Below are 27961 nucleotides of genomic sequence, written 5' to 3'. Positions count from 1 at the left end.
TAGGTCTCCATTTCTCTCTTCTCTCTATCTCTCTCTCACACCCTCTTTCCCTCCCTCTCTCTCTCTCTCTCTCTCTCTCACACCCTCTTCCCCCCCACCCCCCCATTTTTCTATTCAAGATGAAAAAGATATTTGTACTTTTCCTCACAGAATATTTCCCCAAACCGTTTTCAGGCGAAAGAACTCCGGTTAGGATGTTGCTTTTCCTCCTTTACATACAGTCAGGGGAGAGAGATGGCAAGGTCGGGGATTCGTTAGGAAGAAATAATAAGGAAAATAAAAGAGAAATTACATACCTAGTACTGTGAGGCTATTTTAAAGGAGATGAAAAAGCTGACCCTTACAGTAAGTTTCCAAGGGAAATTTACCACAGGTCTCCTTAAAAAGAATGAATAAAAAGTCTTCAGACAAGGTTCCCCGGTGTAGGACAGTTCACTCGCCTGACTGTCGGGATTGGGTTAATATTCCATGTTGAGGTTTGGATTCGTCAAAGAAGAGAGAGTAAAAGTCTTGCAAATCCCCTAAAGGTGTGATTCTGAAGTTGATCTGGACAAGGAATCCCCCTGTACTTCCTGGAAACGGTAGTCTAGACTGTGCTCTAACCCAGGTGGATATTTTTCAGAGACTGCATCTGCCGACTTCTGGGAGCTCCCCATCCAGCAAGCATCCCCACAGCTGTGGAGCTGTGGTCTCAGACGTCAGCGGAAGCCGACCCACGGGAGGGTGAGGAGGGCCAGATGAATAGATGCTGGCAGCAGCAGCAGCAGCAGTAGGGGTCTGTGAAACCAGGAGGGAAGGGTTTGGGGGTGGGATGAGTGAGCTAGAGAGCCCTCTCCAGGCCCGCCAAAAGGAAGAGTTATCTTGTCAGAAGCTGGGGGCGATGCTCTCACAATCCCATGCCGCAGATTGGAATCCTTGCCTGAGTAACCACTTTTAATCTCCAGGCACGCCGATCCGTACAAATGTGAAAGGCCGGAGAGCCGTGCACGGCCCACACGCTCAGGGCTGTGAGGGAGCCATGCAATCGTCCTTAGGGATATTTTGACAAAGGATGCCAGGCTCATTGTGGGCCGCTCTACCTCTGCAGATAACACTAAAGAAGGGATTTTCTTTCTCCACCTCAGGACGGCAGGCTGAATTCCAAACCTCCAGTTGGCTCGGCTTCTCCCAGACTATCGGAGGAATGAAGGCTGCAGTGAGAGAAGACCTTCGCTCCGGATCATGCGGCAAGAGATGGACCAAGGTAAAACCCTTTTAGGCTCAGAACTAATGTAGTGCTCTAACCTAGGGCATTAGGGCCAGGAAGGAGGAGGAAAAAGAGAAAGAGTTTTCTTGATGCCCACAATCTCCTGTTTTTATATACCTACCTACCTAAAGCCTTCAAAAGACTCTTTGGGGTGAAAAGGGAGAAGTTTTCTGCACGCAAAACTTCTCCAGATTTTATTTCCCTCCCGAAGGTCTTCATGGCCTTCAAAAGACTGTTTGGGATGGAAAGAGGGATGAACTGCCGGTATGAGCGACTCTAAAATGATGCCCAGCGGGTGGAGTTTGTTTCCCCAAGGGGTTCGTTCCAAATGTTAATTCCAACTCCTCAGTTGGGTCAGTCGTTCATCTCTATCCTGAAAGGATCCATTTCAGAGAGCGCTGGGCCAGAGGAGAGGATGAGGGCTCAAGTCAGGCTGAGGCCCCCGGGTCTGTCTGAGAAGAGAATTGGAGGGGTCAATCTCTAAAAGAAAGCAATGATTGCCACAACTCCTGACCTGTGAGGAAGTTTTTCTTCACGTACTAGCCAGATCCTCCTTTGGAAAAAAAGTGTATTTCCAGCCCCAATGAATTTTGCCACACCCCAGGAATGGGAAATGCAAGTTGGCAAAACTGAACTTTACTGTCAATCTCGTTACTTCGTATCTCCTTAGAAGGCAAATCAAATGTCTTATTCAATGCCGGCCCGCTCAACCACCACCCTACCCGCCCCAAACGCCCCACCCTCATCATTTAATGGCTCTCACTCTCTCCTAACTACTGGTATTGGGATCCTTATCCCTCTGAGGTTTCGATCAGTAGAGAAAAAGGAAGAGAGAGAGAATACAAGACTTCCATGTCATGCAGCCATGTGAATTAACATGGCTTTGGCAAAGGAATTTATTTCTGCTGTTCCCTAGGAAAGCCCCATTGTCGCTCGGTGTTCCAACCAAGGTTCGGCGTCCCTCCAGAAACCGGCAGTGCCCTCTCCAGCCGAGGGTCCAGGAGATGAGGAAAAGCACCAGAGCAGCAAGGAGGAGGCCTGACTGTACCGACCACCCCGGCACCCACCAAAGCCGAACCTGAACCGAGCCGGCCAGGGAGATCAGGGCGGCCGCCGTGACCAACAGAATGGTAGGAGAAACTCATCGTTTTGGAGGAAAATGGGTGTGTCCGGGCTCTTGGGGAGACAGAAGGCATGTTATGGGAGGGAGGGAGGGACTGTCCACCTGTGTATCGGCGAAGTTTGATTGACTATTCAAGCTTGTAGATTTCTTTTTTCCTGGGAGAGAAAATTTCAAAAGAATTTTATTATCCTTAATAAGGAATCCCCCAGACAGGCTGGAATCCACTGGGTCACTTTTCATCCCCTGGTGTAAACATGGAGTTGCCTTGTAGATCCCTCCTGGAGGGATTCTGTTCCGAGAGCTGCACCAGCGAGGGAGAAGTGATCGGGGGTCAAGCCGACAAGTGGAGACCGGGACGCCCTTAGAGAAGATGGGAGTTGACCTGTCCATCAGGAAAAAATAAGTATCTAATCGTAGACTAACCAAAAAAACACTTGGAAATGGTCATTTACTGCTCGTGTCAGATGATTCGAACTGTGATAGGTCTCCATTTCTCTCCTCTCTCTCTCTCTCTCTCCCTCTCTCTCTCTCTCTCCCTCTCTCCCTCTTTCTCTCTCTCCCTTTAATTTTTCTATTCACGATGAAAAAGATATTTGGATTTTTCCTCACAGAATATTTTCCCAAACCATTTTCAGGCGAAAGAACTCCGGTTAGGATGTTGCTTTTCCTCCTTTACATACAGTCAGGGGAGAGAGACGGCAGGGTCGGGGAGCCATTCGTTAGGAAGAAATAATAAGGAAAATGAAAAAGAAATTAGATACCTAGTACTATGAGGCTATTTAAAAGGAGATGAAAAAGCTGACCCTTACAGTAAGTTTCCAAGGGAAATTTACCACAGTTCTCCTTAAAAAGAGTGAATAAAAAGTCTTCAGACAAGGTTCCCCGGTGTAGGACAGTTCACTCGCCTGACTGTCGGGATTGGGTTAATATTCCATGTTGAGGTTTGGATTCATCAAAGAAGAGAGAGCAAAGAAAATTCTTGCAAATCCTCTAAAGGTGTGATTCTGAAGGTGATCTGGACAAGGAATCCCCCTGTACTTCCTGGAAACGGTGGTCTAGACTGTGCTCTAACCCAGGTGGACCTTTTTCAGAGACTTCATCTGCCGACTTCTGGGAGCGCCCCATCCGGCAAGCATCCACGGAGCTGTGGAGCTGCGGTCTCAGATGTCAGCGGAAGCCTATGCACGGGAGCGTGAGGAGGGCCAGATGAATAGATGCTGGCAGCAGCAGCAGTAGGGGTCTGTGAAACCAGGAGGGAAGGGTTTGGGGGTGGGATGAGTGAGCTAGAGAGCCCTCTCCAGGCCCGCCAAAAGGAAGAGTTATCTTGTCAGAAGCTGGGGGCAATGCTCTCACAATCCCATGCCGCAGGTTGGAATCCTTGCCTGAGTAACCACTTTTAATCTCCGGGCACGGCGATCCGTACAAATGTGAAAGGCCGGAGAGCCGTGCACGGCCCACACACTCAGGGCTGTGAGGGAGCCATGCAACCGTCCTTAGGGACATTTTGACAAAGGATGCCAGGCTCATTGTGGGTCGCTCTACGTCTGCAGATAACACTAATGAAGGGATTTTCTTTCTCCACCTCAGGACGGCAGGCTGAATTCCAAACCTCCAGTTGGCTCGGCTTCTCCCAGACTATTGGAGGAATGAAGGCTGCAGTGAGAGAAGACCTTTGCTGCGGATCATGCGGCAAGAGATGGACCAAGGTAAAACCCTTTTAGGCTCAGAACTAATGTAGTGCTCTACCCTAGGGCATTAGGGCCAGGAAGGAGGAGGAAAAAGAGAAAGAGTTTTCTTGATGCCCACAATCTCCTGTTTTTATATACCTACGTACCTAAGGCCTTCAAAAGACTCTTTGGGGTGAAAAGGGAGAAGGTTCCTTCACGCAAAACTTCTCCAGATTTTATTTCCCTCCAGAAGGTCTTCAAGGCCTTCAAAAGACTCTTTGGGGTGAAGAGATGGATGTACCGCCAGTATGAGCGACTCTGAAATGACACCCAGCGGGTGGAGTTTGTTTCCCCAAGCGGTTCGTACCAAATGTTAATTCCAACTCCTCGGTTGGGTCAGTCGTTCAGCTCTATCCTGAAAGGATCCGTTTCAGAGAGCGCTGGGCCAGAGGAGAGGATGAGGGCTCAAGTCAGGCTGAGGCCCCCGGGTCTGTCTGAGAAGAGAATGGGAGGGGTCAGTCTCTAAAAGAAAGCAATGATTGCCACAACTCCTGACCCGCGAGGAAGTTTTTCTTCACGTACTAGCCAGATCCTCCTGTGCAAAAAAAGTGTATTTCCAGCCCCAATGAATTTTGCCACACCCCAGGAATGGGAAATGCAAGTTGGCAAAACTGAACTTTACTGTCAATCTCGTTACTTCGTATCTCCTTAGAAGGCAAATCAAATGTCTTATTCAATGCCGGCCCTCTCAACCACCGCCCCACCCGCCCCAAACGCCCCACCCTCATCATTTAATGGCTCTCACTCGCTCCTAACTACTGGTATTGGGATCCTTATCCCTCTGAGGTTTCGATCAGTAGAGAAAAAGGGAGAGAGAGAGAGAGAAAGAGAGAATACAAGACTTCCATGTCATGCAGCCATGTGAATTAACATGGCTTTGGCAAAGGAATTTATTTCTTCTGTTCCCTAGGAAAGCCCCATTGTCGCTCGGTGTTCCAACCAAGGTTTGGCCTCCCTTCAGAAACCGGCAGTGCCCCCTCCAGCCGAGGCTCCAGGAGATGAGGAAAAGCACCAGAGCAGCAAGGAGGAGGCCTGACTGTACCGACCATCCCGGCACCCACCAAAGCCGAACCTGAACCGAGCCGGCCAGGGAGATAAGGGCGGCCGCCGTGACCAGCAGAGTGGTAGGAGAAACTCATCGTTTTGGAGGGAAATGAGTGTATCCGGGCTCTTGGGGAGACAGAAGGCATGTTATGGGAGGGAGGGAGGGACTGTCCACCTGTGTATCCGGGAAGTTTGATTGACTAATCAAGCTTGTAGATTTCTTTTTTCCTGGGAGAGGAAATTTCAAAAGAATTTTATTATCCTTAATAAGGAATCCCCAAGACAGGCCGGAATCCACTGGGTCACTTTTCATCCCCTGGCGTAAACGTGGAGTTGCCTTGTAGATCCCTCCTGGAGGGACTCTGTACCGAGAGCTGCACCAGCGAGGGAGAGGACGAGGGAGAAGTGATCGGGGGTCAAGCCGACAAGTGGAGACCGGGACGCCCTGAGAGAAGATGGGAGTTGACCTGTTCATCTGGAAAAAGTAAGTATCTAATTGTAGACTAACCAAAAAAACACTTGGAAATGGTCATTTACTGCTCGTGTCAAATGATTCGAACTGTGATAGGTCTCCATTTCTCTCTCCTCTCTCTCTCTCTCTCTCTCTCTCTCTCTCTCTCTCTCTCTCTCTCTCTCCCCCCCCCTCTCTCCCTCTTTTTCTCTCTCTCTCTAATTTTTCTATTCACAATGAAAAAGATATTTGGACTTTTCCTCACAGAATATTTTCCCAAACCATTTTCAGGCGAAAGATCTCCGGTTAGGACGTTGCTTTTCGTCCTTTACATACAGTCAGGGGAGAGAGATGGCAGGGTCGGGGAGCCATTCGTTAGGAAGAAATAATAAGGAAAATGAAAGAGAAATTAAATACCTAGTACTATGAGGCTATTTAAAAGGAGATGAAAAAGCTGACCCTTATAGTAAGTTTCGAAGGGAAATTTACCACAGGTCTCCTTAGAAAGAACGAATAAAAAGTCTTCAGACAAGGTTCCCCGGTTTAGGACAGTTCACTTGCCTGACTGTCGGGATTGGGTTAATATTCCATGTTGAGGTTTGGATTCATCAAAGAAGAGAGAGCAAAGAAAATTCTTGCAAATCCTCTAAAGGTGTGATTCTGAAGGTGATCTGGACAAGGAATCCCCCTGTACTTCCTGGAAATGGTGGTCTAGACTGTGCTCTAACCCAAGTGGATCTTTTTCAGAGACTGCATCTGCCGACTTCTGGGAGTGCCCCATCCGGCAAGCATCTGCGGAGCTGCGGTCTCAGACGACAGCGGAAGCCTACGCTTCCGCGTGAGGAGCGTGAGGAGGGCCAGATGACTAGATGCTGGCAGCAGCAGCAGTAGAGGTCTCCGAAACCAGGAGGGAAGGGTTTGGGGGTGGGATGAATGTGCTAGAGAGCCTCTCCTGGCCCGCCAAAAGGAAGAGTAATCTTGTCAGAAGCCGGGGGTGATGCGCTCACAATCCCATGCCGCAGGTTGGAATCCTTCCCTGAGTAACCACGTTTTATCTCAGGGCACGCCGATCTGTACAAATGTGTAAGGCCGGAGAGCCGTGCACGGCCCACACGCTCAGGGCCGTGAGGGAGCCACGCAATCGTCTTTAGGGATATTTTGACAAAGGATGCCAGGCTCATTGTGGTTTGCTCTACCTCTGCAGGTAACACTAATTTAGGGATTTTCTTTCTCCACCCCAGGACGGCAGGCTGAATTCCAAACCTCCAGTTGGCTCGGCTTCTCCCAGACTATCGGAGGAATGAAGGCTGCAGTGAGAGAAGACCTTCGCCCCGGATCATGCGGCAAGAGATGGACGAAGGTAAAGCCCTTTTAGGCTCAGAACTAGTGTAGTGCCCTAGGGCATTAGGGCCAGGAAGGAGGAGGAAAAAGAGAAAGAGTTTTCATGATGCCCACAATCTCCAGTTTTTATATACCTACCTACCTAAGGCCTTCAAAAGACTCTTTGGGGTGAAAAGGGAGAAGTTTCCTTCACGCAAAACTTCTCCAGATTCTGTTTCCCTCCCGAAGGGCTTCGAGGCCTTCAAAACACTCTTTGGGGTGAAAAGATGGATGTACCGCCGGTATGAGCGACTCTGAAATGACGCCCGGCGTGTGGAGTTTGTTTCCCCAAGCGGTTGGTTCCAAATGTAAATTCCAACCCCCCGGGTGGGTCAGTCGTTCATCTCTATCCTGAAGTGATCTGTTCCAGAGAGCGCTGGGCCAGAGGAGAGGATGAGGGCTCAAGTCAGGCTGAGGCCCCCAGGTCTGTCTGTCAGAGGAGAATGGGGGGGGTCAATCTCTAAAAGAAAGCAATGATTGCCACAACTCCTGACACGCGAGGAAGTTTTTCTTCACGTACTAACCAGATCCTCCTGTGCAAAAAAAGTGTATTTCCATCCCCAATGAATTTCGCCACACCCCAAGAATGGGAAATGCAGGTTGGCAAAACTGAACTTTACTGTCAATCTCCTTACTTCGTATCTACTTAGAAGGCAAAGCAAATGTCTTATTCAATGCCGGCCCTCTCAACCGCCGCCCCAAACGCCCCACCCTCATCATTTAATGGCTCTCACTCTCTCCTGACTACTGGTATTCTCTCTACTGGACTACTCTCTCCTGACTACTGGCCCTTTTAGACTGTGAGCCCACTATTGGGTAGGGACTGTCTCTATGTGATGCCAATTTGTACTTCCCAAGCGCTTAGTACAGTGCTCTGCACATAGTAAGCGCTCAATAAATACGATTGATTGATTGATTGATTGGTATTGGGATCCTTATCCCTGTGAGGTTTCGATCAGTAGAGAAAAAGGAAGAGAGAGAGAATAAAAGACTTCCATGTCATGCAGCCATGTGAATTAACATGGCTTTAGCAAAAGAATTTATTTCTGCTGTTCCCTAGAAAAGCCCTGTTGTCGCTCTGTGTTCCAACCAAGGTTTGGCCTCCCTTCAGAAACCGGCAGTGCCCCCTCCAGCCGAGGGTCCAGGAGATGAGGAGAAGCACCAGAGCAGCAAGGTGGAGGCTTGACTGTCCCGACCACCCCGATACCCACCAAAGCCGAACCTGAACCGAGCCGGCCAGGGAGATCAGGGCGGCCGCCGTGACTAGCAGAATGGTAGGAGAAACTCATCGTTTTGGTGGGAAATGAGTGTATCGGGGCTCCTGGGGAGACAGAAGGCACGTTATGGGTGGGAGGGAGGGACTGTGCACCTGTGTATCCGGGAAGTTGGATTGACTGATCAAACTTGTAGATTTCCTTTTTCCTGGGAGAGGAAATTACGAAAGAATTTTATTATCCTTAATAAGGAATCCCAAGACAGGGCAGAATCCACCGGGTCATTTCTCATCCCCTGGCGTAAACATGGAGTTGCCCTGTAGATCCCTCCTGGAGGGACTCTGTACTGACAGCTACACCAACGAGGGAGAGGACGAGGAAGACATGATCGGGGGTCAAGCCGACAAGTGGAGACCAGGACGTCCTGAGAGAAGATGGGAGTTGACCTGTCCATCGGGAAGAAATAAGTATCTAATCGTAGACTAACCAAGACACACTTGGAAACGGTCATTTACTGCTCGTGTCAAATGATTCGAACTCTGTTAGGTCTCTGTCTCTCTTTCTCTCCCTCTCTCTCTCTCTCTCTCTCTCTCTCTCATTTTTCTATTCAAGATGAAAAAGATATTTGGACTTTTCCTCACAGAATATTTCCCCGTTCCATTTTCAGGCGAAAGAACTCTGGTTAGGATGTTGCTTTTCCTCCTTAAAATTCAGTTGGGAGAGAGACGGCAGGGTCAGGGAGCCTTTCGTTAGGAAGAAATAATAAGGAAAATGAAAGAGAGATTAAGTACCTAGTACCGTGAGGCTCTTTACAAGGAGATGAAAAAACTGACCCTCACTGTAAATTTCCAAGGGAAATTTACCACAGGTATCCTAAAAAAGAATGAATAGAAAGTCTTCAGACAAGGCTCCCCGGTTTAGGACAGTTCACTCGCCTGACTATCGGGATTGAGTTAATATTCCATGTTGAGGTTTGGATTTGTCAGAGAAGAGAGAGCAAAGGAAATTCTTGCAGATCCTCTAAAGGTGTGATTCCGAAGGTGATCTGGAGAAGGAATCCCCCTGTACTTCCTGGAAACAATGATTTAGACTGTGCTCTAACCCAGGTGGATCTTTTTCAGAGACTTCATCTGCCGACTTCTGGGAGCGCCCCGTCCTGCAAGCATCCCCACAGCTGGGGAGCTGCGGTCTCAGACGTCAGTGGAAGCCGACCCACAGGAGGGTGAGCACGGCCAGGTGAATAGATGCTGGCAGCAGCAGCAGGGGTCTGTGAAACCAGGAGGGAAGGGTTTCGGGGTGGGATGAGTGAGCTAGAGAGCCCTCTCCAGCCCCGCCAAAGGGAAGAGTTATCTTGTCAGAAGCTGGGGGCAATGCTCTCACAATCCCATGCCGCAGGTCAGAATCCTTGCCTGAGTAACCACGTGTTTATCTCCGGGCACGCCGATCTGTACAAATGTGAAAGGCCAGGGAGTCGTGCACGCCCCACCCGCTCAGGGCAGTGAAGGAGCCACGCAATCGTCTTTAGGGATATTTTGACAGAGGATGCCAGGCTCATTGTGGGTTGCTCTACCTCTGCAGATAACACTAATTTAGGGATTTTCTTTCTCCACCCCAGGACGGCAGGCTGAATTCCAAACCACCAGTTGTCTCGACTTCTCCCAGACTATTGGAGGAATGAAGACTGCAGTGAGAGAAGACCTTCACTCCAGATCATGCGGCAAGAGATGGATAAAGGGAAAACCCTTTTAGGCTCAAAACTAATGTAGTGCTCTACCCTAGGGCTTTAGAGCCAGGAAGGAAGAGGAAAAAGAGAAAGAGTTTTCTTGATGCCCACAATCTCCTGTTTTTATATACCTACCTACATAAGACCATCAAAAGACTCTTTGGGGTGAAAAGGGAGAAATTTCCTTCACGCAAAAATTGTCCAGATTTCATTTCCCTCCTGAAGGTCTTCAAGGCCTTCTAAAGATTCTTTGGGGTGAAAAGGGAGAACTTTGCTTCATGCAAATGTTCCCCAGATTTCATTTCCCCACCGGAGGTCTTCAAGGCCTTCAGAAGACTATTTGGAGTCAAAAGGGAAACATTTGCTTCACACAAATATTCCCCAGATTTCATTCCCCCACCAAAGGCCTTCAAGGCCTTCAGCTGACTCTCTGGGATGAAAAGGGAGAGATTTGCTTCATGTAAAACTTCCCCAGATTTCATTTCCCTACTGAAGGTCTTCAAGGCCTTCAGAAGACTCTTTGGGATGAAAAGGGAGAAATTTGCTTCATGCAAAACTTCCCCAGATTTGATTTCCCTACCGAAGGTATTTAAGGCCTTCCCAAGACTCTGGTGTGAAAAGGGAGAAATTTGGTTCATGCAAAGATTTCCCAGATTGCATTTCCATCCCGAAGGTCTTCAAGGCCTTCACAAGACTCTTTGGGGTGAAAAGGGAGAAATTTGCTTCATGCAGAGATTCCCCAGATTTCATTTCCCTACAGAAGGCCTTCAAGGCATTCACAAGACTCTTTGGGAGGAAAAGGGAGAAATTTGCTTCATGAAAAGATTCCCCGGATTTCATTTCCCTACTGAAGGTCTTCAAAGCCTTCACAAGACTATTTGGGGTGAAAAGGGAGAAATTTGCTTCATGCAAAACTTCCCCAGATTTCATTTCCCTACTGAAGGTCTTCAAAGCCTTCACAAGACTCTTAGGAGTGAAAAGGGAGAAATTTGCTTCATGCAAAACTTCCCCAGATTTTATTTCCCTACTGAAGGTCTTCAAGGCCTTCACAAGACTATTTGGGGTGAAAAGGGAGAAATTTGCTTCATGCAAAAGTTCCCCAGATTTTATTTCCCTACTGAAGGTCTTCAAGGCCTTCAAAAGACTCTTTGGGGTGAAAAGGGAGAAATGTGCTTCATGCAAATGTTCCCCAGATTTCATTTTTCCACCGGAGGTCTTCAAGGCGTTCAGCTGACTCTCTAGGATGAAAAGGGAGAAATTTGCTTCATGTAAAAATTCCCCAGATTTCATTTCCCCACCAAAGGTCTTCAAGGCGTTCAGCTGACTCTCTGGGATGAAAAGGGAGAAATTTGCTTCATGTAAAAATTCCCCAGATTTCATTTCCCTACTGAAGGTCTACAAGGCCTTCAGAAGACTCTTTGGGATGAAAAGGGAGAAATTTGCTTCCTGCAAAAATTCCCCAGATTTGATTTCCCTACCGAAGGTCTTTAAGGCCTGCACAAGACTCTTTGGTGTGAAAAGGGAGAAATTTGCTTCATGCAGAGATTCCCCAGGGAGAAATTTGCTTCATGCAGAGATTCCCCAGGTTTCATTTCCTTACCGAAGGCCTTCAAGGCATTCACAAGACTCTTTGGGAGGAAAAGGGAGAAATTTGCTTCATGAAAAGATTCCCCAGATTTCATTTCCCTAGTGAAGGTCTTCAAAGCCTTCACAAGACTATTTGGGGTGAAAAGGGAGAAATTTGCTTCATGCGAAACTTCCCCAGATTTTATTTCCCTACTGAAGGTCTTCAAGGCCTTCACAAGACTCTTTGGGGTGAAAAGGGAGAAATTTGCTTCATGCAAATGTTCCCCAGATTTCATTTCCCCACCGGAGGTCTTCAAGGCCTTCAGGAGACTGTTTGGAGTGAAAAGGGAAAAATTTGCTTCACGCAGATATTCCCCAGATTTCATTTCCCCACCAAAGGTCTTCAAGGCCTTCCACTGACTCTATGGGATGAAAAGGGAGAAATTTGCTTCATGTGAAAATTCCCCAGATTTCATTTCCCTACTGAAGGTCTTCAAGGCCTTCCGAAGACTCTTTGGGATGAAAAGGGAGAAATTTACTTCATGCAAAAATTCCCCAGATTTGATTTCCCTACCGAAGGTCTTTAAGGCCTTCACAAGACTCTGGGAGGAAAAGGGAGAAATTTGCTTCATGAAAAGATTCCCCAGATTTCATTTCCCTATTGAAGGTCTTCAAGGCCTTCACAAGACTCTTTGGGGTGAAACGGGAGAAATTTGCTTCATGCAGAGATTCCCCAGGTTTCATTTCCTTACCGAAGGCCTTCAAGGCATTCACAAGACTCTTTGGGAGGAAAAGGGAGAAATTTGCTTCATGAAAAGATTCCCCAGATTTCATTTCCCTACTGAAGGTCTTCAAGGCCTTCACAAGACTCTTTGAGGTGAAAAGGGAGAAATTTGCTTCATGCAGAGATTCCCCAGATTTCATTTCCCTACAGAAGGCCTTCAAGGCATTCACAAGACTCTTTGGGAGGAAAAGGGAGAAATTTGCTTCATGAAAAGATTCCCCAGATTTCATTTCCCTACTGAAGGGCTTCAAAGCCTTCACAAGACTATTTGGGGTGAAAAGGGAGAAATTTGCTTCATGCAAAACTTCCCCAGATTTCATTTCCCTACTGAAGGTCTTCAAAGCCTTCACAAGACTCTTAGGAGTGAAAAGGGAGAAATTTGCTTCATGCAAAACTTCCCCAGATTTTATTTCCCTACTGAAGGTCTTCAAGGCCTTCACAAGACTATTTGGGGTGAAAAGGGAGAAATTTGCTTCATGCAAAAGTTCCCCAGATTTTATTTCCCTACTGAAGGTCTTCAAGGCCTTCAAAAGACTCTTTGGGGTGAAAAGGGAGAAATGTGCTTCATGCAAATGTTCCCCAGATTTCATTTTTCCACCGGAGGTCTTCAAGGCCTTCAGAAGACTATTTGGAGTGAAAAGGGAAAAATTTGCTTCACGCAAATATTCCCCAGATTTCATTTCCCCACCAAAGGTCTTCAAGGCCTTCAGAAGACTCTTTGGGATGAAAAGGGAGAAATTTGCTTCCTGCAAAAATTCCCCAGATTTGATTTCCCTACCAAAGGTCTTTAAGGCCTGCACAAGACTCTTTGGTGTGAAAAGGGAGAAATTTGCTTCATGCAAAGATTTTCCAGATTGCATTTCCCTCCCGAAGGTCTTCAAGGCCTTCACAAGACTCTTTGGGGTGAAACGGGAGAAATTTGCTTCATGCAGAGGTTCCCCAGGTTTCATTTCCTTACCGAAGGCCTTCAAGGCATTCACAAGACTCTTTGGGAGGAAAAGGGAGAAATTTGCTTCATGAAAAGATTCCCCAGATTTCATTTCCCTACTGAAGGTCTTCAAAGCCTTCACAAGACTATTTGGGGTGAAAAGGGAGAAATTTGCTTCATGCAAAAGTTCCCCAGATTTTATTTCCCTACTGAAGGTCTTCAAGGCCTTCACAAGACTCTTTGGGATGAAAAGGGAGAAATTTGCTTCATGCAAATGTTCCCCAGATTTCATTGCCCTACCGAAGGTCTTCAAGGCCTTCACAAGACTGGGGTGAAAAGGGAGAAATTTGCTTCATGCAAAGATTTCATTTCCCTACTGAAGGTCTTCAAGGCCTTCACAAGACTATTTGGGGTGAAAAAGGAGAAATTTCCTTCTAGCAAAAATTCCCCAGATTTTTCATTTCCCTACCCGAAGCCCATTAAGGTCCGGAAAAGAGAGTATTTGGGGTGTAATTGGATAAATTCCCTTCATAGAAAAATTCTCCAGATTTCATTTCCCCACCTAAGGTCTTCAGGGCCTTCAAAAGACTATTTGGGGTGTAAGGGGGAAAATGGACTTTGTAGAAAAATTCCCCAGATCTCATTTCCTTACTGAAGGTCTTCAAGGCCTTAGGAGAGAATTTTTGCCGTGCCAAGGAGAAAGAAATTTGCATCAAGGAAATCATCTCCAGTTTTCTTTCCCTATCTAAGGTCTTCAGGGCCACAAAAGGGAATATTTAAGGTGAAAAAGAGGAAAATTGCCTTACCCAAAAAGTCTCCCGCTCTGTTTTCTCTACGTAACATTTTCGGGGCCTGCCAATATAATATGTGGGGTTAAAAACCAGGAGGATTTTGCTTCACGCAAAATCCTCCAGTTTCTTGGTCCGCCTAAGTTCTTCAAGTCCTCAGTAGAGAATATGTGAGGGGCAAAAGGAGAAATTGGCTTCTTGCAGATACATCTCCTGTTCCTGACTCCACGTCTGGCCTTCAAGGCCTTTGAATTTGAGAAAGAAAGGAAATCTTGGAGGTGTAAAAGGGAAAATTTGCTTCATGGCCAAATCTCCAGCTTGTGATTTTCTCTACCTAAGGTCTTCAAGGCCAGAAAAGAGATTAATTTAGTTCGAAGAAGAGAAAATTGCGCTATGTAAACAATGTCTCCAGGATGTCTTTTCTCTACCTCAGGTCTTGGAGGTCAAGCAAGTAGGTATTTCCAGTGAAAAAGGAAAAACTTGCTTCATGGAAACGATTTCCTGCTTTCAGGTTTCTAACTAAGGTTTTCCAGGCCTGAAACTCTGTGGCATTTTCAAAGGGGCATTTTGCTTCCTGCCAAACCTGTCCTGCTTATTGGTCCCCTCAAGGTCTTCAAGGCCATCAAAGAGATTATATGAGACTTAAAGAGATGAAATTGCTTCATGCAAACCGTCTCTAGCTTTTATGTCCCTATCCAAGGTCTTCAAGGCCTGAAAAGAGAAGGTATGGCCTTAAAAAGGGAGAATTTTTCTTCCTGCCAAAACTGTCCTGCTTATTGGTCACCCCAAGGTCTTCAAGGCCATCCAAGAGAATAGAGGAGATGAAGAAGGCTGAATAGGCTTCATGCAAACCATGTCCAGCTTTCTTGTCTCTCTGCAAGGTCTTCAAGGCCTTGAAAGAGACCATTTGCGGTGACAAGAGAGGGAAATTTTCTTCAGGCAGATACACCTCCTCTGCATTACTCCACCTCCGGCCTTCAAGGCCTTTTCATTGAGAATGAATAGAGACTATATGAAGTGCCAAAGTAGAAGTTTGCTTCATGCAACCATCTCTGGCTTAGATTTCTCTCCCTAAGGTCTTCAAGGGCAGAAGAGAGAATATCCGAGGTAAAAGTGGAGAAACGTGGTTCCTGCCAACCATCAGCACCTTTGGTTTCTCTACCTAAGGCCTTCAAGGCCTCCAAAGAGATTATCTGAGGTGGAAAAGGGGAACCTTGCTTCTCGCAAAGCATCTCCAGCTTTTCCTTCTCTGTGTAAGGTCTTCAAGGCCTCCAAGGAGATTATTTGAGGTGGAAAAGGAGAAGTTTGCTTCACGCAAACCGTCTGAGGTGGAAAAGGAGAACTTGGGCTTGGGTTGTTGCAGGAAGAAAGAGAGAGAGAGAGAGCACAAAGAGATAAGACTTGGGTGAAGAGCCTCATGCTAATTCCCCCTAATAATCCCTAAAAGAGTTTTCACGCTTTTCCGTCCACTCTGCCTGCTCCGCCCTCTCAACCGTGGACAAAGTCGTCAAACCACTCTGTGCCACCTAACCAGGTAGGATATTGGACTGCTAGTGGGAGCGGGCCGGGTTTTTGGTTCTTGGGAATGCCGGGATGCTTTTGTGTCCCGGTCGCTCCCCGGGTGCTCGACGCTGCTTAGCAAGTTGCTATCGAGACATGTCTGGGAATTCTTTGAAATCACAAAACATCTGTTGCAACGCTTTGCTAGGGTTGAAGTAGCATTCAGACCTACGTGGAAATGATGGCTCGTCCAGTCCACATTGCAGTTGGCTTCCGGTTGAGGTGGGCTACATTATCCCATCAGATTCTCCTAGGCAGTCTCCCTGTCAGCTTGCCCTAGAGTGCCAATGAGTTTGGTTTTTAGTTGGGATCAAGCAATTCGTTTCCTCTGCGCTCCGGGATCAGTGATTTGACCACCATCCTTCCCTGAATTGAGCCTAGTGGTTTGCAGCCTGCTCTGAGACCCGATTTTCAGCTATTCATTCACTTTCCTGCCTCTTCTGTAGATCATGCATCTTAAGAGCCGCTATGGTTCAGTTTGGAAATGACAAGAGAGAGAAACGGGTAAGCAACCCTTGCGGAACATCTGGTTCATTGGGAAAGGGAGTAATTTGGAGTTCAACAGCTGGGATTCCGTTTCTTCTAGGTGACTGTTCCCCTTTCCCATTTGGTGCGTTGGGTGAAATATCGGGGCAAGAATGAAATCTGGGTCCTCGCCTCACTGCCCAAACATTAACCAAGCTTTACCAAGGAGAAAGAGTTAGGCAAATCAAGCTACTGTAACTCCTGAATCTAAGTACTAGACATCTGCGGAAGTGGGCAATAAAGAAGAACGGAACTGTATTTTCCCTCTCCCTATAGGGCCAGCCGGCGCAACTCAAGAAACACTCCAGAGAATGTTCATCTCCAGAAGAATAGAGGCTGAAGGAAAATCAGATGATGGTTGGATTTGGAGAAAAAAAATCCAGCTACTGGTTAAGATGAAACTGTTCTGGACCCAAGGCTCAGTCTGGAGCCTCTGGTCCAGGATTTTGGAGGGCAAGAAAAGAAAATTTGGTGGGGAGGAGGAGGGATTTTTCCTGGTGCCAAATTCTTGAAAAACTTAGCCTCATGTAAAGCAGCCTCTCCTCCTCAAAGGACAACGATGGCTCTCCCTCCTTGGGTCTTCAAGGCCCAAGGGGTGAGGAGGGAGAGAGTAGCTTCAGGCCAAACTCTCCTATTTGATCCATCATCTCCCATCCTGGCTACTCTGGTGTTTGTGTTGGGGTCGGGGGGAGCCGGGTTCCCAAAGAAACTGTGCAGGGGCAAAGAAGAGGTTCTCTTCTTGCAGAATCTCTTGAAAAGCACGGTCCCTCTGTCCTAGAAATCTCCCCAGTTGGTCTTTATGGCCGCACTTCTGGACCCAGAGATTAGCCTGACAGACCATCTGGGATATCTCTCTCGTGAGCCTTCTGGTTTTCAGAGAGGGTAGACCTGCTCCATTTTGACCATGAAGGCTCATTTTCCATGTGAATCAATTGTCCAGTTTGACAGGAAAATACCTTTCAAAATTCTATAGTGTTTCATCAGGATGACAGTTTCTAACCCGTATGACGAAAGCACATCGGAGAGAACTCCCTGACCTTCTCTAGATCCTGGTTGACCAACTCCATGGTCAATGGAATGTTATGTTTCTCACATTCAAGTGATATGAAACAACTAAGAGATTTACTCAATCCATCCCACCAGCATTTTAAAAGTCAATAAAATAGCTAAATAAAATCAAAATAAATGCAAAGCGCAACTCCCGGCAGGAGAATAAAATACAATAAAATAGTTTAAAATTAAAGTAAATATTAAAATCATTGACATATAAAATAATTGACATATAAATACGCAGCGCACTCATTCCATTGAACGTGGACGTCTGGGATATCCTCGGATTTACCGAAAAAAATAAAAAAATTCCACGCATTCGAAGTCCCCAGACGGGGAGGTTTATCTCTTTGCCTTTTCTAACGTGATTAGGTAAATGGCTTTATGAACTCATACTGACTGTAACACTATAGACCGCCCCAAAACGTCAAGGGACAATTAATTCAGTGCAATTTCCAAACAGCTTGACTTCATATGCTTTGTTTAAGAATGTCTGACACGTTGAGTGTTTTGTTCTCAAGGTTTTGAGTCAGTACAGATTCGGGAGCTGCTATTCTGGACTGGATGTTGCCTGGATGAGGTAGGTCCCGCTAGGAGCAGAGGTTAGTGCCGTCCGGAAGATAGAAAAATTTATCAGTCCGTCCCCGTGAAGGGTGGGTGGAAGGGCCATCCTTCCTCTTGGTGGCTCTGGGAGCTGGCAAGTGTTGCCTCAGTGAATGTCGGCGTCTTTACCCCTGTGTTAACTTTTCCGCTTCAGAATCTGCCGGTAGGATATTTGTTCCCCACACACAGGGAGGAGAAGATCAGTGTTCCTAGATGCGGGGGAAACGACGAGGTGAAGGTGCCGCGGACCAAGAAGGACAATTCACGGGATCGTGGCCGCCGTCGGGGGCACGGCCGCCGTCCCTGCTGCCCCTCATTGCAGGGCGGTGGGGGGAAGCAGGGACATCTCGGTGAGAGGGTCCCGGGGAAAGAGGGAGGCGACGGACCGGGCCTGAGGAGGTGGGACGGAGGGTGGAAGCCCACTGCGGCACTGCCACTAGGTGCCCCCTGATCTCCTCAGTGGGAGACCCACTGCAGGGGGGACAGTGGCAGTGTAGGGGAGGGTGGGGCAGGGAGGAGGGTGTTGCTGGGGACCCCTTCTCTATCATTTCCCCTCGTCACATCCCCTCCCTTTTCCCCAACCACCTCCCTTTCTCCTCCTTCCCTTTCTCCCCTAAAATAAAAGTAAAAAAGGGTTGTTTCCACAGCATCCCAGCATTCAAGGACCACAGCCCGTTGGAGGACCCCCCGAGCCGGCACTATCCTCTCCCTGGTCTCCCAACGACTCGAAGGACTCCGAACTGCATCCTGAGGACCCCAGCCCTCCAGCCCAGCCAGCTCTGCACTTCCTCCTGGACTCTGCACCGCCCGTCTTGGGAAAACGATCCTGAAGCATGCCGGACTGCACCCTGAGAACCCCAGCCCTCCAGCCCTGCCAGCTGTAACTTCCCCCTGGACTCTCAACCGCCCTCCCTTTGGAAACAATCCTTAGGCATTCCTGACTGCACCCTAAGGACTCCAGCCCTCCATCCCAGCCTGCTCTAATTTCCCCCTGGACTCTCAACTGCCTGCCCACCCGAGGGAAACAACCCTGAAGCACTCTTGACTGCACCCTAACCCCAACTCCCCACTTCCCCCAGACCCAAGGCTCAGGATGTCTTCTTGGGCCTGGGGTTGTCTCTGACCCGCCCCCCCCCGCCCCCCGACGAGATCCACCCCCAAGCCCCTTCCAGATATTCCCAGAAAACCTGTTCTTCCCCAAAACACTCGTTAGTGAATAAAACATGTTAAACTCCCATCTCACACCTGATAGTCTTCCTTGGTTTGTGGATTTGGTCTCTATATGGTTCATAGAGATAGTGTCTGCACAGGTAAAGAAGACAGAGGCTTCAGGGCTACTGACTAAAACGCCTCTTCGCACAAAGGAAATTGAAGGCAACAGCCCTTCCTGAGGGCTTTCCAGTAAACTGATATTTGGGAACTCCTGAGCCAGCCAAAATGGTGACAGTTCTGTGGGGAAAGTGGAAGGACACTATGGCACTAGATGCCCCTTCTTCCATAGAAATTAGTTTTTCTTTTCGCTGCCAACTTCCAGGAGAGCTGGTAATCATCACGATTATAATAATGCTGGTATTTGTTAAGCGCTTACTTGGTGTGAAGCCCTGTTGTAAGCCCTAGAGTAGATAGAAGGTTATGAGGTTGGCCCCCGTGGGGCTCATAGTCTTATTCCCCATTTTTCAGATGAGGTAACTGAGGTCCAGAGAAGTGGAGTGACTCGGCCATAGTCACCCAGCAGTTAATTTTCGGGAATCTGGAACTCGAACCCACGACCACTGACTCCCAATCCTGTGCCCTTTCCAGTGAGCCAGACTGCTTCTCTTATAATCCTAATAATGGTATTTGTTGGGCGCTTCTTATGTACCAAGCCCTCTTTGAAGCCCTGGGGTAGATAGAAGGTGATGAGGTTGTCCCTTATGGGGCTCATAGTCTTCATGTGCATTTTACAGATGAGGTAACTGAGGCCCAGAGAAGTTAAGTGACTAGCCCGAAGTCACACAGCGGACAAGTGTGGGAATGTGGAATTGGAACCCACGACGTCTGACTCCCAGTCCCGTGCTCTTTCCACTAAACCAGGCTGCTTCTCTTAGAATCATAACGATGGTACCCTTTAAGCGCTCACCAGGTGTGAAGCCCTGTTCTATGCACTGGGGTAGATAGGAGCTTATCTGGTTATCCCACTTGGGGCTCGCAGTCCTAATGCCCAATTTACAGATGCGTTGACTGAGGAGGAGCCCAGAGGAGTCGAGTGGTTTGCCCAAGGTCCCACAGCAGTCAGGTGTTGGGGTTGGGATTCGAACCCACGACCTCTGGCTCCCAAGCACATGCCCTTTCCACTATGCCACGCTGCTTCGTGGTACAAGGTAGAGTTCACAGTGTGGACGACTCCCTTGGTTTAATGGCCCGTGGGAGTGTAGTGGATAGGGCACTGGCCTGGGAGTCAGAAGGTCATGGGGTGTTAAGCCGGCTCTGCCTCTTGTCCGCTGTGGGACCTTGGTCAAGTCACTTCACTTTTCTGGGCCTCAATCACCTAATCTGTCAAATGGGGATTGAGACTGTGAGCCTCACAGGGGACAAGGACCGTGTAGCCGACCCAATTTACTTGCATCCACCCCAGCGCTCAGTATAGTGCCTGGCCCATAGTCAGCACTTGACAGATACCACGGTGATTATCATGATTATTTGGATTATTACTACTGATGGCCCGAGGCTAAAACAAGAAAAACTCCTTAGTTTTTGCCGGGTCTCTAGTTTTGAGAGAGACTAATTGCCCAGTTTGTCCAGAAAAGCCCAGTCGGGTATCTCGTCTGGCCCCTTGACCTGCGGGGGACATGGCTCCAACACCGCTGGTTAAATATGGGAAAGGTAGGTCCTGCCGCCTGCAGTTTAGGGGACCAAAATGCCTCCTAAACATCTCCGTATAATCCATCTCTTCCCCTCATTTAATAATAGTAGTAATGATGGTCGTGGCAGCCGTTAAGCGCTTACTATGTGCCTAGCGCTGTTCTAAGCGCTGGGATTGCTGGGAGGTAAGTGGGTCGGCCACAGCCCAGTCCAGAGATGGGGCTCCCAGTCTGAATCCCCATTTGACAGACGAGGGAACCGAAGCCCAGAGAAGTTAAGCGACTGGCCTGAGGTCACCCAGCCCCCGCAAGCGGTGGAGCAGGGATTAGAACCCGCGTCCGCTGACTCCCACGCCTGTACTCTTGCCCCCAGGCCCTGCTACTTCTCCACTTGTCTTTCCTGTCTGTCTCCCCCACTGTTGGTGAAAAGTCCTTATGGGTGGGGATCCCGTCTATTGACTGTTCTGTAGCCTTCCGAACACTTAGTAATAATCATAATAATAATAATGCTACTTATTAAGCGCTTACTCTGTGCAAAGCACTGTTGTAAGCGCTGGGGAGGTTCCAAGGTGATCAGGTTGTCCTTGGGGGGCTCACAGACTTAATCCCCATTTTACAGATGAGGTAACTGACGCACAGAGAAGTTAAGTGACTTGCCCGAAGTCACACAGCTGACAATTGGTGGAGCAGGGATTTGAACCCATGACCACTGACTCCAAAGCCCGTGCTCTTTCCACTGAGCCACGCTGCTACTTAGTAATGAGCTTAGAGGTGACAAATCCAGTTGCCCGAGTTGACACCGAAGGGAAAGGAACGGGGAAAGGAGACCATAGGGACAGGGCAGGAAATGAAGCCCTTTTCGTTCACGGTTTGGCGGGGGGGGGGGGGGAGTTTGTTGGGTTTTTTTTTAATATGATCATTGGTTTGTTGAAAGTAGCATGGCTCAGTGGAAAGAGTCCGGGCTTGGGAGTCAGAGGTCATGGGTTCTAATCCCTGCTCCACCACTTGTCAGCTGTGTGAATTTGGGTAATCACTTAACTTCTGTGGGCCTCAGTTCTCTCATCTGTATAATGGGGGGTTAAGACTATGAGCCCCATGTGGGACAAGCAGATTAGCCTGTATCCCACCCCAGTGCATAGAACAGTGCTCTGCACATACAAAGCACTTAACAAATGCCATTATTGTTATTAAAGTATTCATGACAGACATCTCCTAGAACTGTCTTGGGTGGCATACTGATGAACAGGGTTCAGCATCTGCAATAGCTGAGCCATTTTCAGGGGCTATTTGGCTATCTTGGACTGGAATGCCCTCCCTGCACACAACTGCTAAGCTAGCTCTCTTCCCCCCTTCAAAGCCCTACTGAGAGCTCACCTCCTCCAGGAGGCCTTCCCAGACTGAGCCCCCTTTTTCCTCTCCTCCTCCCCATCCCCTCCCACCCCCGGCCCTACCTCCTTCCCCTCCCCAAAGCACTTGTATATATATATATATTTATATATATCTGGACAGATTTATTACTCGATTTATTTGACTTGTACATATTTTACTATTCTATTGGTTTTGTTAATGATGTTCAAAGAGCTTTAATTCTATTTGTTCTGACGATTTGGACACCTGTCTACATGTTCTGCTTTGTTATCTGTCTCCCCCTTCTAGACTGTGAGCCTGTTGTGGGGTAGGGACCGTCACTCTATGTTGCCGAGTTGTACTTCCCAAGCGCTTAGTACAGTGCTCTGCGCTCGGTAGGCGCTCAATAAATACGATTGAATGAATGAATGAATCTAAAGGCAGAATTCATGGGGTTGAACAGAAGAGGCAGGAAATGAGCGGCTTTTTTTCCTGTTGGAGTCCTCTGTGGGGAAGGGGAATACACGAGGCTGAGGGGCAGAATGGACTCCGCCCACTGGGTCACTCTGGGGCCGCCCTGACCTCCAGGTGACTCCTTGGGTCAGTCGGGCACCGCCCTGACCTCCCGGTGACTCCTTGGGGCAGTCGGGCACCGCCCTGACCTCCCGGTGACTCCTTGGGTCACTCGGGCACCGACCCCGTGTGTTCCTGACCCAGTGGGTCACTGAGCCAACGACTAGCCACCGCCTATTGCAATAGACAAATCCACCATTTGGAACTTGTGGCTGTACAGGCCGTTGAGAGAATCTGAGGCGTTTTGAGGTGAAAGCAGCGTGGCTCAGTGGAAAGAGCACGGGCCTCGGAGGCAGAGGTCTCGGGATCGAATCCCCCCTCTGCCAAGTGTCAGCTGTGGCACTTTGGTCAAGTTACTGAACTTCTCTGGACCTCAGTTACCTCATGTGTAAAACGGGGACTAAGACTTGGAGCCCCACGGGAGACACCCTGATCACCTTCTATCCTCCCCAGCGCTTAAAGCAGTGCTTTATACATAGTAAGAGCATAACAAATGCCATCATTATTATTAGAGGTTCCCCCAACAGGCTCCAAATTGCGTCTACTGCTATGGAAAAATCCACCATTTCGAATTGGTGGCCATGGCGGCCGTTTAGAGAAGCTGAGGCGATTTGAGGTGGGTTTTTTTTCTTTCTTTCTTCCCGCCACCCGCCCTAGAAGTGGGTGAAGGAGGAGAGGAGGAGGAGCTCGGCTCCTGTCAGTCAGAGGCGGAGCGCGGGCAATGGTTGGCTCCGCCCCCCGTTCTCCTCAGGCCCAGACTGAAAAGAGGCCGGGAGGGGGGCGGAGCTTCTCAGTGTGGAGCGGGCAGAGCTCGGAGTCGGTGGGCGAGGTGGGTGGTGAGGACCCCTGAGGGGACCCTAGGAGACGGGAGGGGTCTGAGGGGAGGGGAGGGAAAGCCAAGCCAAGCCTCGCCTCTGCCTCACTCTGCTTCACGCAAACCGTCTCCTCCTTTAATTTCTCTCCCTGAGGTCTTCAAGGCCTGACAAGAGAATGTTGAAGGGTAAAAATGCAGAAATCTGCTTCATGCAAGACCATGTCCTTGTTTGATTTCTCTTCCTAAGGTCTTCAAGACCTAAAAAGAGAATATCTGAGATAGAACAGGAGAAATTTGCTTCATGGAAGCCACCTTCCACTTTCATTTCTCTACCCAAGGTCTTCAAGACCTACAAAAAGAATATTTGTGTCCAAAGTGGACAGGTTTTCTTCACACAAACCATCTCCTGCTTTTGTTTCTCTGCCTGAGGGCCGGAAAGAGTGATATATAGGGTTAAAACAGGGAAAGTTTGCTTCTTAGGAAACCTCACCTCATCAGTGCTTAGAACAGTGCTTTGCACATAGCGCTTTATAAATGCCATCATTATCATTATTATTATCTTTCTACCTAAGGTCTTCAAGACTTGAAGAACAAATATATGAATTGGAAAAGGAGAAATCTGCTTCATGCAGAAACATGTCCTGTGCATTAGTCCACTGGAGGCCTTCAAGGCCTTTGAAAAGACAATGAGTCCAGAATATTGAGGGTGAAAAGGAGAAATTTGCTTCATGCAAAAAAAAGCTGCCTTTCTTTCTCTACCTAAGGTCTTCAGGAACTGAAAAGGGAGTATTTGAGGGAAGAAAGGAGAACTTTCCTTCGTTAAGAAACATCTCCTGTACCTGACTCCACTGGAGGTGTTCAAGGCTTCTGAAAAGACAAAGAATAGAGAATATTGATGATAAAAAGGATAAATTTGCTTCATGCAAAAAAAAAGCTGCCTTTCTTTCTCTACCTAAGGCATTCAGGGCCTGAAAAGAGAGTAGCTGAGGGGTGAAAGAAGTTTGATTCACGCAGAAACATCTCCTGTTCCTGACTCCACTTGAGGCCTTCAAGGCCTTGTGTTCGAGTTCTCCCAACAGGCTCCAAATTGCGTCTATTGCCACAGAAAAATCCACCATTTCGAATTGGTAGCCATGGCGGCCGTTTGGAAAAGCTGAGGCGATTTGAGGTGTTTTTTTTCTTTCTTTCTTTCTTCCCGCCTCCCGCCCTAGAAGTGGGTGAAGAAGGCCAGGAGGAGGAGCTCGGCTCCTGTCAGTCAGAGGCGGAGCGCGGGCCATCGATGGCTCCGCCCCCCGTTCGCCTCAGGCCCAGACTGAAAAGAGGCCAGGGAGGGGGGCGGAGCTAGGAGTCGGAGGTTGGGGCTGTTGGTGAGGAACTCGGAGGGGACCATAGGTGACGGGAGGGACCTGAGGGTAGGGGAGGGAAAGCCAAGGCAAGCCTCTGCCTCACTCTGCTTCATGTAAACCATCTCCTCCTTTTATTTCTCTCCCTGAGGTCTTCAAGCCCTGAGAAGAGAATATCTGAGATTGAACAGGAGAAATTTGCTTCATGGGAGCCGCCTCCCACGTTCATTTCTCTACCCAAGGTCTTCAAGACCTACAAAAAGAATATTTGTGTCCAAAGTGGACAGGTTTTCCTCATGCAAACCATCTCCTGTTTTTGTTTCTCTACCTAAGGGCCGGAAAGAGTGATATATACGTTTAGAACAGGAAACGTTTGCTTCTTAGGAAACCTCACCTCATCATATTTCCACCTAAGGTCTTCAAGACTTGAAGAGCAAATCTAGGAATTGGAAAAGGCGAAATCTGCTTCATGCAGAAACGTGTCCTGTGTATTAGTCCACTGGAGGTCTTCAAGGCCTTTGAAAAGACAATGAATTGAGAATATTGAGGGTGAAAAGGGGAAATTTGCTTCATGCAAAAAAAAGCTGCCTTTCTTTCTCTACCTAAGGTCTTCAGGGCCTGAAAAGAGAGTATTTGAGGGAAGGAAGGAGAAGTTTGCTTCATGCAGAAACATCTCCTGTACCTGACTCCACTGGAGTCATTCAAGGCTTCTGAAAAGAGAAAGAATAGAGAATATTGATGATGAAAAGGAGAAATTGGCTTCATGCAAAAAAAAAAAAAAAGGGTCCTTTCTTTCTCTACCTAAGGCCTTCAGGGCCTGAAAAGAGAATAGCTGAGGGGTGAAAGAAGTTTGTTTCACGCAGAAACATCTCCTGTTCCTGACTCCACTTGAGGCCTTCAAGGCCTTGCATTAGAGTTCCCCCAACAGGCTCCAAATTGCTTCTATTGCTACAGAAAAATCCACCATTTAGAATTGGTGGCCATGGCGGCCATTTAGAAAAGCTGAGGCGATTTGAGGTGGGTTTTTTTCTTTCTTTTTTTCGTCCCCCCGCCCGCCCTAGAAGTGGGTGAAGAAGTCCAGGAGGAGGAGCTCGGCTCCTGTCAGTCAGAGGCGGAGCGCGGGCAATCGTCGGCTCCGCCCCCCGGTCTCCTCAGGCCCAGACTGAAAAGAGGCCGGGAGGGGGGCGGAGCAAGGAGTCGGAGGTGGCTGGTGAGGACTCCTGAGGGGACCCGAGGAGACGGGAGAGACCTGAGGGGAGGGAAAGCCAAGCCAAGCCGCTGCCTCACTCCGAGTTAGTCTGAGGGAGGGGGCCGGAGGTTCAGGAAGGCCAGGGGAAAAAAGCAAGAAAAATGAGCCCTCAGGGCGACTCTCTGTGCCCTCCCCTTGGCCGGCAGCTTTCCTCCTTTGGCTTTTCCGGGATTCGAAGTGCCTTCCAGGAGTTCTGCGGCTCTCCCAAATCACTCCCTCACGGTGCCCCCCTCTACGCTTTGCGGGGCGGGTGGGGGGGGGGCGTCAAGCGCGCAGTACAGTGCTCTGCTCACAGTAAGCACTCAATAAATACGATTGAAGGAATGAATGAAACGGGAGAATAACCTTCCCGGCAGTGACCCAGTGACGCGACTGCCCGACTCGGTTTGAGGGGAAAAAGTGGGCGTAGCAACAGAAAAATTCTTCATCCAGAAATCACTGTGGTATTTGTTAAGCGCTCACTCTGTGCGGAGCACTGTTCTAGGGAAGCAAGCCCCGTTTTTGCGGGAGGGATGAAGCTGCGGTAGGAGCGGCTCTGCAGTGACGCCCAGCGGCGGAGTTTGTTTCCCCAAGCGGTTTATTCCAAATGTTAATTCCAACTCCTCGGTTGGTTCAGTCGTTCAGCTCCATCCTGAAAGGATCCGTTTCAGAGAGCGCTGGGCCAGAGGACAGGATGAGGGCTCAAGTCAGGCTGAGGCCCCCGGGTCTGTCTGAGAAGAGAAGGGGCGGGGACAGTCTCTAAAAGAAAGCAATGATTGCCTCAACTTCTGACCCGCGAGGAAGCTTTTCTTCGCATACTAGCCAGATCCTCCTGTTGAAAAAAAAAGTGTATTTCCAGCCCCAATGAATTTCGCCACAGCCCAGGAATGGGAAATGCAGGTTGGCAAAACTGAACTTTAGTGTCAATCTCCTTTCTTCGTATCTACTTAGAAGGCAAATCAAATGTCTTATTCAATGCCGGCCCTCTCAACCGCAGCCTCCCCAGACGCCCCCCCTTCATCAGTTAATGGCTCTCACTCTCCCCTCACTAATGGTATTGGGATCCTTATCCCTGTGAGGTTTCGATCAGTAGAGAAGCAGCGTGGCTCAGTGGAAAGAGCACGGGCTTTGGAGTCAGAGGTTATGAGTTCAAATTCTGGCTCCGCCACTTAGCTGTGTGACTTTGGGCAAGTCACTTAACTTCTCCGGGCCTCAGTTACCTCATGTGTAAAATGGGGATTAAGACTGTGAGCCCCCCGTGGGACCACCTGATCACCCTTTAAACTCCCCAGCGCTTAGAACAGTGCTTTGCACACAGTAAGCGCTTAATAAATGCAATTATTATTATTATTATTATTATTAGAGAGAAAGGAAGAGAGAGAAGAAATGACTTCCATGTCTTGGAGCCATGTGAATTAACATGGCTTTGGCAAAGGAATTTCTGCTGTTCCCTAGGAAAGCCATGTTGTCTCTCTGTGTTCCAACCAAGGTTTGGCCTCCCTTCAGAAACCGGCAGTGCCCCCTCCAGCCGAGGCTCCAGGAGATGAGGAGAAGCACCGGAGCAGGAAGGAGGAATCTTGACTGTCCTGACCACCCCGGCACCCACCAAAGCCAAACCTGAACCGAGCCGGCCAGGGAGCTCAAGGCGGCCGCTGTGATCAGGAGAAAGGTAGGAGAAACTCGTCGTTTTGGAGGGGAATGAGTGTATCTGGGCTCTTGGGGAGACAGAAGGCACGTTATGGGTGGGAGGGAGGGACTGTCTACCTGTGTATCCGGGAAATTGGATTGACTAATCAAACTTGTAGATTTCTTTTTTCCTGGGAGAGGAAATTTCAAAAGAATTGTATTATCCTTAATAAGGAATCCCCAAGACAGGCTGGAATCCACTGGGTCACTTTTCATCCCCTGGCGTAAAGAAGGAGTTGCCTTGTAGATCCCTCCTGGAGGGACTCTGTACCGAGAGCTGCACCAGCGAGGGAGAGGACGAGGGAGAAGTGATCGGGGGTCAAGCCGACAAGTGGAGACCGGGACGCCCTGAGAGAAGATGGGAGTTGACCTGACCATCGGGAAAAAATAAGTATCTAATCGTAGACTGACCAAAAAA

The 27961-nt window shown here is 48.5% G+C and overlaps 1 protein-coding gene and 2 long non-coding RNA genes across 4 annotated transcripts in view; 2 read left to right on the top strand and 1 right to left on the bottom strand.

Moving 5' to 3' along the window:
• PDZD9 (PDZ domain containing 9) overlaps nt 1–27961 on the bottom strand; it is a 185056-nt gene that overhangs the window by 10274 nt on the left and 146821 nt on the right. The window lies entirely within an intron of this gene.
• LOC119942487 lies at nt 1131–27961 on the top strand. The gene is made up of 3 exons (XR_005455369.1): nt 1131–1243; nt 8083–8245; nt 27791–27961. It is a non-coding gene; the product is annotated as an uncharacterized LOC119942487 (long non-coding RNA).
• On the top strand, nt 15308–16745 carry LOC119942486. The gene is made up of 3 exons (XR_005455368.1): nt 15308–15508; nt 15981–16038; nt 16336–16745. It is a non-coding gene; the product is annotated as an uncharacterized LOC119942486 (long non-coding RNA).

The sequence above is a fragment of the Tachyglossus aculeatus genome, chromosome 21, assembly GCF_015852505.1.
Source record: "Tachyglossus aculeatus isolate mTacAcu1 chromosome 21, mTacAcu1.pri, whole genome shotgun sequence".
Classification (NCBI taxonomy): Eukaryota; Metazoa; Chordata; class Mammalia; order Monotremata; family Tachyglossidae; genus Tachyglossus; species Tachyglossus aculeatus.
Note: the sequence above shows the minus strand (reverse complement) of the source record. Positions and strands in the feature narration are given on the sequence as shown.